The sequence below is a fragment of the Bison bison genome, unplaced genomic scaffold (assembly GCF_000754665.1).
Source record: "Bison bison bison isolate TAMUID 2011002044 unplaced genomic scaffold, Bison_UMD1.0 scf7180017864451, whole genome shotgun sequence".
NCBI classification, from domain to species: domain Eukaryota; kingdom Metazoa; phylum Chordata; class Mammalia; order Artiodactyla; family Bovidae; genus Bison; species Bison bison.
The window spans coordinates 566238-575831 of record NW_011495013.1 but is presented as its reverse complement, the minus strand read 5'-3'; the positions used below and the strand labels follow the sequence as shown (position 1 = coordinate 575831).

Sequence of the window (9594 nt, the reverse complement as noted above, 5' to 3'; positions counted from 1 at the left end):
CTGATTTCTTTAGGATAGACTGGCTGGATCTCCTTGCAGTCCAAGGGACTCTCAAGAGTCTTCTCCAACACCACAGTTCAAAAGCATCAATTCTTTGGCGCTCAGCTTTCTTTATAGTCCAACTCTCACATCCATACATGACTACTGGAAAAACCAGAGCTTTGACTAGATGGAGCTTTGTTGGTAAACTAGTCTCTGCTTTTTAATATGCTGTCTAGGTTGGTCATTGCAACCTAATCACTGGTCTGCAGTGATTTTGGAGCCCCCCAAAATAAAGTCAGCCACTGTTTCCACTGTTTCCCCATCTATTTGCCATACAGTGATGGGACAGGATGTCATGATCTTAGTTTTCTGAATGTTGAGTGTTAAGCCAACTTTTTCACTCCTCTTTCACTTTCATCAAGAGGCTCTTTGGTTCTTCTTTGCTTTCTGCCATAAGGGTGGTGTCGTCTGCATATCTGAGGTTATCGATATTTCTCCCAGCAATCTTAATTGCAGCTTGTGCTTCATCCAGCCCGGCATTTTACATGATGTACTCATGATAAGTTAAATAGCAGGGTGACAATATACAGCCTTGACGTACTCCTTTCCTGTTGAACCAGTCTGTTGTTCCATGTCCAGTTCTAAGTGTTGCTTCCTGACCTGCATACAGATTTCTCAAGAGGCAGGTCAGGTGGTCTGGTATTCACATCTCTTTCAGAATTTTCCAGTTGTTGTGATCTACACAGTCAAAGGCTTTGGCATAGTCAATAAAGTAAAAATAGATGTTTTTCTGGAACTCTCTTGCTTTTTCAATGATCCAGCAGATGTTGGCAATTTGATCTCTGGTTCCTCATTGCCTTTCTTTGGGCTTAGAATGAAAACTGACCTTTTCCAGTCCTGTGGCCACTGCTGCGTTTTCCAGATTTGCTGTCATATTGACTGCAGCACTTTCACAGAATCATCTTTTAGGATTTGAAATAGCTCAACTGGAATTCCATCACCTCCACTAGCTTTATTTGTAATGATGCTTCCTAAGGCCCACTTGACTTAGCATTCCAGAATGTCTGACTCTAGGTGAGTGATCACACCATTGTGGTTATCTGGATCATGAAGATCTTTTTTATATAGTTCTTCTGTATATTCTTGCCACCTCTTCTTAATATCTTCTGCTTCTGTTAGGTCCATACCATTTCTGTCGTTTATTGTGCTCATCTTTGTATAAAATGTTCCCTTGATATCTCTAATTTTCTTGAAGAGATCTCTAGTCTTTCTCATTCTATTGTTTTCCTCTATTTCTCTGCATTGATCACTGAGGAAGGCTCTCTTATCTGTCCTTGCTATTCTTTGGAACTCTGCATTCAAATGGGTATATCTATCTTTTCTTTTCTTTTTTGCCTTTAGCTTCTCTTTTCTCAGCTGTTTGTGAGGCCTCCTCAGACAACCATTTTGTCTTTTTGCATTTCTTTTTATTAAGGATGGTCTTGATCACTGCCTCCTGTACAATGTCATGAACCTCTGTCCATAGTTCTTCAGGCACTTTATCAGATCTAATCCCTTGAATCTATTTTTCTCTTCTACTGTATAATCGTAAGGGATTTGATTTAGGTCATACCTGAATGGTCTAGTGGTTTTCTCTACTTTCTTCAATTTAAGTCTGAATTTGGCATAAGGAGTTCATGATCTGAGCCACAGTCAACTCCCTGTCTTGTTTTTGCTGACTGTATAGAGCTTCTCCATCTTTGGCTGCAAAGAATATAATCAATCTGATTTTGGTGTTGGCCATCTGGTGACATCCATGTACACAGAGTACAAGAGACATCCATCTACAGAGTTGTCTCTTGTGTTGTCAGAAGAGGGTGTTTGCTATGACCAGTGTGGTCTCTTGGCAAAACTCTGTTAGCCTTTGACTTACTTCATTTTGTACTCCAAGGCCAAATTTGCCTGTTACTCCAGTTATCTCTTGACTTTCTACTTTTGCATTGCAGTCCCCTGTAATGAAGAGGACATCTTTTTTGGGTGTTAGTTCTAGAAGGTCTTATAGGTCTTCATAGAACCATTCAAATTCAGCTTCTTCAGCATTACTGGTCAGGGCATAGACTTGGATTACTGTGATATTGAATGATTTGCCTTGGAAACAAACAGAGATCATTCTGTCATTTTTGAGACTGCATCCAAGCACTGCATTTTTAAAACAAAAAGTAGACAGTTGGATGATGAATCCTAACAAGAAATACCTACATTGGGCTTATAATGTTCTAGTGGTCTTCCCAGGACCCTATTTGTAGTAGCACATGGAAAATTCCCAATAATCCTAATGCTGAGGGTACTGGTAAGATGCCTAAAGGCCCTAGATGGTTATTTGACCACAGTTACACAGTTGGTAAGCAGGAGAGACAAGATTCAGACTTAGGTATCTGGCTCCACATATTTGTAGCTACTATGCTTAAACCAGTGTTGGATGGATAGAAGGTGTATACAAGGATCTTCTAAGTAGAGAAACAATAGAAGCAAAGCACATATTATTTTATGTGCTTTTTATGATCAGTAAATTTGACTAAACCTGAAATGAATTCTGTCCTGTAAAATACTCATCTTGTACAATGTGTCAAATTAAAACCTTATTTTGTGTTCAATCTCCAGTGTGACTCTAAGCTCAGATCCTCGCTGAGCTAAACCCTATCTTCCTTGACACCCACTTCTACAAACTGATATCACAATATTCAAATGTATATCCACATTCACTTATTCATTTAACAAACATTTTCTGAGTGCCTACTGTGTGCCGGGCCCTGTCTTTACACTGGTACTACTGCTAATAGATATATACACTTATATATAATGTAATTGTAGACAATACAGAATCTTTTTTGAGACCGTAGAGTATAGTGGTTAGGATCACAGGCTCAGGAGCCAGACTGCCTGGGTTAAAACTCAGTTCTGATGCTTTCTATTTGTGGGACCTCAGCATTGTCACCTGTCCAGTGCATTGGTCTCTTCAGCTATAAAATGGGTATAAAAACATTCTATCCTATCTCCTGGGGTTGTTGTGAGGATTAAATAGTTAATATGTGTGACGTGCTTAACACAGCTTCTAGCAAAAACTCTGGGAAGCACTTAATAAATGTTAGTAATTTTATGTTGACAATCATTTTTAATTAGTTATTGCTAAACAATTGAGCTTCTTATGTGAGGCTGTTTTCCACTATAAAATAAAAATAAATCTGGAGACCTTCTCTGGTGGGGCATAAGCCTTAAAGGGATATAAAGGAATTAACAGCATTTGTTGCTCTAACAAAACCATGTTTTGGTCTCGAGTGGGCCTTTAAGGGCCTGTAATTTCCATCAGGGTTCCTTCCATCCCAGCAGGCGGGTGAGTCGGGGAAAGCCTGCAGTCTAAGCAGACGGGCTTTGGCAGAGCTATTTGTGCAGGAAGTACGGAGGTCAAGGGACTCCTTGTATTGAAGGCCTTTCTCAAAATGAAGGATTTGGCTTCTGAGATTAATGTTCGAAGTGAACCCCTGCTATACTTAATTCCCTTTTCTGTGAACTCAGTGCATTTTTAAAATTCAGTTAGGGGCCCTCCTATGGTGTGGCATGGAAACCACAAACCCAGACGCCCTTTTGACAGAGTTCACACTGCCCTCCCTCATCCCTTGACCCAATGGACTGCTGACTGCATTCTAGGATTAATCACTGCGCTGAATTCTTTGGGTTAAAGTGTGCCCAGAAATAACATGTCTTAAATTTGCACATATTAGGTCCAGTGGGGATTTAATATAAACATTTAAAAATAAAAGATTCATTAAAAAAGGCTTCTATGAGTAGCTAGGGCTTCCCTGGCGGCTCAGACGGTAAAGAATCTGCCTGGAATGCAAGAGACCTGGGTTTGATCCCTGGGTTGGAAAGATCCCCTGGAGAAGGGCACGGCAACCCACTCCAGTATTCTTGCCTGGAGAATCCCCATGGACAGAGGAGCCTGGCAGGCTGCAATCCCAGGGGTCGCATAGAGTTGGACACAACTGAGTAGCTAGTGGCCACCATATGAGGAAATGAGAAACTGGAAATGGGGGGTGAGAGGTCTCTCTGGGTTGAGTTGCATGTTCTAAGTTACCAGAGGGTTGATAATTTAGAACCCTCCTGTGTTGCAGGCGGATTCTTTACCAACTGATCTATGAGGGAAGCCACATCAGAGGGTTACTTTTTAAAATAATTTCTGTTGGGCAAAATATCCAATCAAGCTCAACAGTAAGTTTGATTGGTGATTTTATCCCATCTACTAATACATTTTCTATTTCAGGTAAAATTAAGTGGAACAAGGGAAACTGGTAGAAAGTAAGTCCATTGAGAAGATATTTGCCTTTTTCACTTTATGATCTCAGCTCCCATAAGAAATAAACATTAGAGGCTCCCTCCCCATAAAAGTCAACTGCTTGAGGACTTCTCTGGTGGTCCAGTGACTAAGACTCCAGTCTCTGTTTGGGGAACTAGATTCCACATGCCTCAGCTAAGACCTGGTGCAACAGAAAAAAAAAAATATATATATATATATATAGAGAGAGAGAGAGAGAGAGAGACAGAGAGACAGAGAGACAGACAGAGAGAGTCAACTGCTTATCATATAACCACTGTTACAAAGAGTTGTTATATAGGGAAATAATTATAACAGTAATAACAGCAAACAGTTATATAGCAATTACTGGGCTATAATCTTCTGGGCATCATTCTAAGCTCTTTGCATTTATTACATGCCTGATTTAGGCCTAACATGTACCATTTTAGTGCATGGTCTTTGGTCTTTAAAAAAAACAACTAATGTGTTGAAAACTTTGACTGTGTCCGGCACTATGCTTTTTTTTTTTTTTTTAATTTTTGGACACACTTCATGGCATGTGGGATCTTAGTTCCCTGACCAGGAATTGAGCCTGCACCCTCTTCAGTGGAATTTAGGAGTTATAACCCTGGACTGCTAGGGAAGTCCCGAGCACTGTGTTTTTATGTGTATTGCCTCTTTTAATCCTCATGATGACTCCACAGTTAGGTGTTGCCATCAACCATAAACTGAGGCTCAGAGAGTTAGGTAACTTGTTCCCCACAATTGCCAAGATGCAAAGTTTGGTCTTATTGACATCAAGCCCGAGCTCTTTATCTTGCTGCTCTTCTATCTCTCATAGAATTGGAAGCTATTGCATAGACTCAGCATGCCTCACTCTCATAGGGGTCTTTGATGGGGTTCTTTGTGGGTTTCCATGCCTCCAAGGTGAGAAGTGTCCTGAAACTCTGGCTAGAATTTCCTAGATTTCTCCCCACAAGTGGGAGATAAAATAATTGTTTGGAACTCCTTGATCTTGTTCCTTAACTGGATACAGAAATAGAGTAATCATAGTTCTAGCTATAGGAAATAGTGAAAAGAAGTTTTAAAAAGAAACCCAAAGCAAAAAACCTTGACTCTGCTACTTACTAGCACCTGGAACAACTCTTGATAACCTCAGTTTCCTAATCTGAGCAATGGAGTGATGCAAATTATTTGTGCTTTACTCGGCACCCCACTCCAGTACTCTTGCCTGGAAAATCCCATGGATGGAGGAGCCTGGTCTGCTGCAGTCCATGGGGTCGCTAAGAGTCAGATACGACTGAGCGACTTCACTTTCACTTTCCACTTTCACGCATTGGAGAAGGAAATGGCAACCCACTCGCCTGGAGAATCCCAGGGACGGGGGAGCCTGGTGGGCTGCTGTCTACGCGGTCGCACAGAGTAGGACACGACTGAAGCCACTTAGCAGCAGCAGCATACATACCTTATACAGTTTTCATGAGCAAAGATGACATCACTGTTGGAAAGTGTATGTTAGATTCGTTGTTACTATTATACTGTGATTTAAAAAAAAATTTTTTTATTTATTTATTTTTGGTTGTGCTGGGTCTTCCTTGATGTTTGGGCTTTCTCTAATTGCAGCTAGCAGAGGCTACTCTTTGTTGTGAGAAGGTGAGGCTACTCAGGCTTCTCATGGCAGTGGCCCTTGTTGCAGAGCAAAAGCTCTAGGCATATGGGCTTCAGTAGTTGCAGCTCGCAGGTTTAGTTGCTCCAAGGCAAATGGAATCTTCCTGGACCACGGATGGAACCTGTGTCCACTACATTAGCAGGTGGATTCCTATCCACTGTACCACCAGGGAAGTCCTATACTGTGGTTCTTTACAAATGTAGGAGGATTGCTCCTATTAATGAGGGTGTCTTGGGAATAGTGTTATTTTATCTTAAACATATGAAAGACAATTCTTTGTGAGCCATGGAGTAGGTTTTTTCCAGGTACCAAAGGCAATACCACTTCTGGGAGTATCTACTATGTGCCAGTAATCATAATGAGACTTCACCTTTCATTTAACTCTTATACAAATCCAGAGAGGGAGGGGTTATTATTTTATAAATGAAGTAACTGAAGCTCTCCATGGAGTTCCAGAGTCAGACATGACTTAGTGACTAAACAACCACCACAAACTGAAGCTCAAGAGCAGCTAAGCAATTTACCCAGCAGCACATAACTAAGAGGTAAAATTGAGATTCAAACTTAGAACTATGGGGAAACAATTTCCATGCTATTGGCATTCATTCTAGCCCTCTGCCTTTTAGGCAGAATGAAAAGGAGAAAACAGAAAGCAAAAGGCAAGGGTCTACAGAATTCAAATGCCCCAAGATCATGGGATTTGCCTGAGAATTAAAATAATGATGATGATAATGATAATAATAGTAAAGATGAGGAACAGACATCAAGGTCAGCCACAAAGAAGTAGTAACAAACATTCATATTTCTTTTGCCATAGACTGTCACTTAAAATGTTTTATTTTCTCTATGTTCCTAGGGACAGCACTGGGAAGTAGTTAGGAATAGGAATAATATCCACTTAATAGGTGGCAATGTACAAAAGTGAGAAAGAAGGAGCAGTGCCAGGCTTCGTTTGAGAGAAAGTGAACCACTGAGGGCTGTCATAAGGACTTGCTTCCGGGGAGCTGGGCTTCCTCAAGGGCCATCTTCCCTAATTCCAGCTCCAGTTCACCTGCAGTCACTGACCTCCACACTTTCAAACTTACTTGATTATTCCTAGCCATTATTCCCCTGGTTTGGCCCATTGCTTCCTATGGAAAAGCCTGGAAAAAGAGGTGGGAAAATCTGTGAGCCTGAGAACGTCCCCTCTTGAATTCTTTAACTCAGAAGGTCCCTGACACTGTGAGGCTCTCAAGGTAACAATTCTCATACTTACGGAAAAGAAAAATCTGAGCTATGTGGAGTCAGAGTTTTTAAGTTGTCTTGAGGCTGTGGAACGCTTGTCTGTATCCGGCATCTTAGATATGGTGAGGGAACCCTGAAGGGGTCACAGTGCTGGATCTTCATATAGTAACAAGGAATGAATTTAAAACTCAGAAAACATTTAGTTGATCTGTTAAGTCTTGCACCACAGGGAAGATAAAAAATCAAAGAGATTTAAAATGTTTCAGAATTCTTGGCTGGTTTGAAGGAATCATTTTTCCAAAAGGTGGCAAACTATGCTTTTAGATTTAACTGGAGCTGAGAACTATCTCGGCCTCATCACTCAGGGAAAACGTGCTCTAGCTGACCTCAGTGCCTTCAATCTGCAAAACAGGAATGAAGTGCTGCATAGGATGGTGCTGTAGGGCAAAACGAGGTGGGTTAAGGTGCACCGCAAAGTACTAAAGGCCTCATTTGGGTAAACGGGCTATGATTTCCTTAAGAGTGAAGTTAAGTGGAGAAAAAAGGGCATCAGCACTGCACATGCTTACTGTCAATAATTACTTTCAAATATTTATGAAGAGCTTAAAAATTATTTCCCCCAGTTTCACACTGATATTCAAATGGTAATAACCATTATTTGTCCAGCATTGGATAGGATAAGTAACTCTCCCGGTGTCAGACAGCAAATTAGGTGCCTAAATCCGAATTCGAATGAAGCACACATCTGTGGTAGATGGCTAGATCCTGAGTTTCCTCGCTGTCAGAGAACTTCATGGAGTGTACAGGTCAACTTATTTTCATGTATCTTGTCCATCTGGCAACTTTTAAGTGAGATGGAGATCACTTAAACACTATTTTTACAGGACCTTTATTTTCATTATATTCAATGAATGTAAACTGCAGAGATTTCACTGTTAGAATTTTCCGGATAGGGACCCTGGGAGAGGTTTAAAAAAAGGAAAAAAGAAAGAAACTGGCTCATGGCTTTACAACTAGAGAGTGGCAGTGTTGGCTCAAGAGCCCACTTCTCTGATCACGACCCCACCTCTTCAGGAAAAAAGCTATAGTACAAATAATAATAATTTTAAAAAACAGTGGCATTAGTGGCAACTAACACAGTGTACCAAGCACTGTTGTAACCTTTTTGTATGTATTAACTCATTTAACCCGCAAATAAAAAAAAAAGATTTTAACTATCTCTTCACTAAAGCAGCCCAATGAGAAGTAGCACTTTTTTTTCCTCCCCTCAGTTGAATGACACTGCAACCCGAAATCACAACTCCGTTTTAGGTTCCTGGTGGTGCCTGCTTCCTCTTCTAGTTTGTTTAGTCACAGAATTCGATTCCTGTTGGCCGATTACGCGCCTACAAACAGGCTTAGCGCTCTATTGAAATGCGTGAGGCTCCTTAACTCTTGTATAAACAGGTAATGCGAAGGGGTGGGGCACAGATTGCGGATTTCTTGGGGATGGGGCTGGGATGGGGGTTAGAACCGGCTCCCCAGAGGATCGGGCCGAGGTTAAGGGAGGGCTTGGCTGCTGTTTTAAAATGCAGTGGTTTTTTTTGTACCCTTTCTAGAAACCAGCTGTAACTTTAGGTCACAGCGTATTAAAATGAGCCACTTCTGAACCAGCAGCGCCCAGGCCCCAGGCCCTGCTGTGAAGGCCCCGGCAAAGGTCAGGGCTTGGTCCGCGTGACGCTCCTTCCCGTGCCCGTCCGAGCTGTTCTGCCTCAGGTAAGGACACTCTCGGGAGGTCCCCCCCTTCCTCCAGGCCCGCCGCCGAGCTCGCTGTGATCCTACCTGGTTACACGACTTCTTTACTGGGCGGGGGGTGGGGTGGGGGGAGGACGGGGGTGGGGTGTACCGACCGGCTCGTGATTCAACAGCTGGTTCCTTATTCCTCAAACGTGGTTCTGCTTGGTTTCCCTCAACCGCCCAAAGCGGGGGGCCAGACGTCTGATTTCGGGCAGATGTCCTCAGGTGGAGCAGGTGCCACTGCTGGGGCTATTTCTTGGCTGTCTAAAATGGATGTGACTTTTTGAGCGGGGAGCGACAAGTCTGTGTGGTGAAGTCCCCACGTCTCTTCCCCATCAAGGCAGATTTGTTTTGTTTTGTTTTTATCCCCAACCTTCAGCAAAGGTATCTGCGCTCCTAAAACAACAGGAATGTTGCACTGGCCTTCAGCCAGCGGAGGCTCAGCGAGCAGGATAAAATTTCAGAGCAGATTTACGGGAAGTTGCCGGTGTTGGGAGTAAAAATCTGGTTTGGTGAGTTTAAGGGAAGGGAGTAGACGAGAGACAACCTTGCTACTGTGAGGCGAACGGCCTCGGATGGGGGAGGGCAGAAGCGGGAGGAGGGAACAGGGAAG

The 9594-nt window shown here is 42.4% G+C and overlaps 1 long non-coding RNA gene across 1 annotated transcript; it reads left to right on the top strand.

Moving 5' to 3' along the window:
- Positions 1-8460: 8460 nt before the first annotated feature.
- LOC105002298 lies at positions 8461-9588 on the top strand. The gene is made up of 3 exons (XR_826936.1): positions 8461-8651; positions 8804-8960; positions 9361-9588. It is a non-coding gene; the product is annotated as an uncharacterized LOC105002298 (long non-coding RNA).
- The last annotated feature ends 6 nt before the right edge of the window (positions 9589-9594 follow it).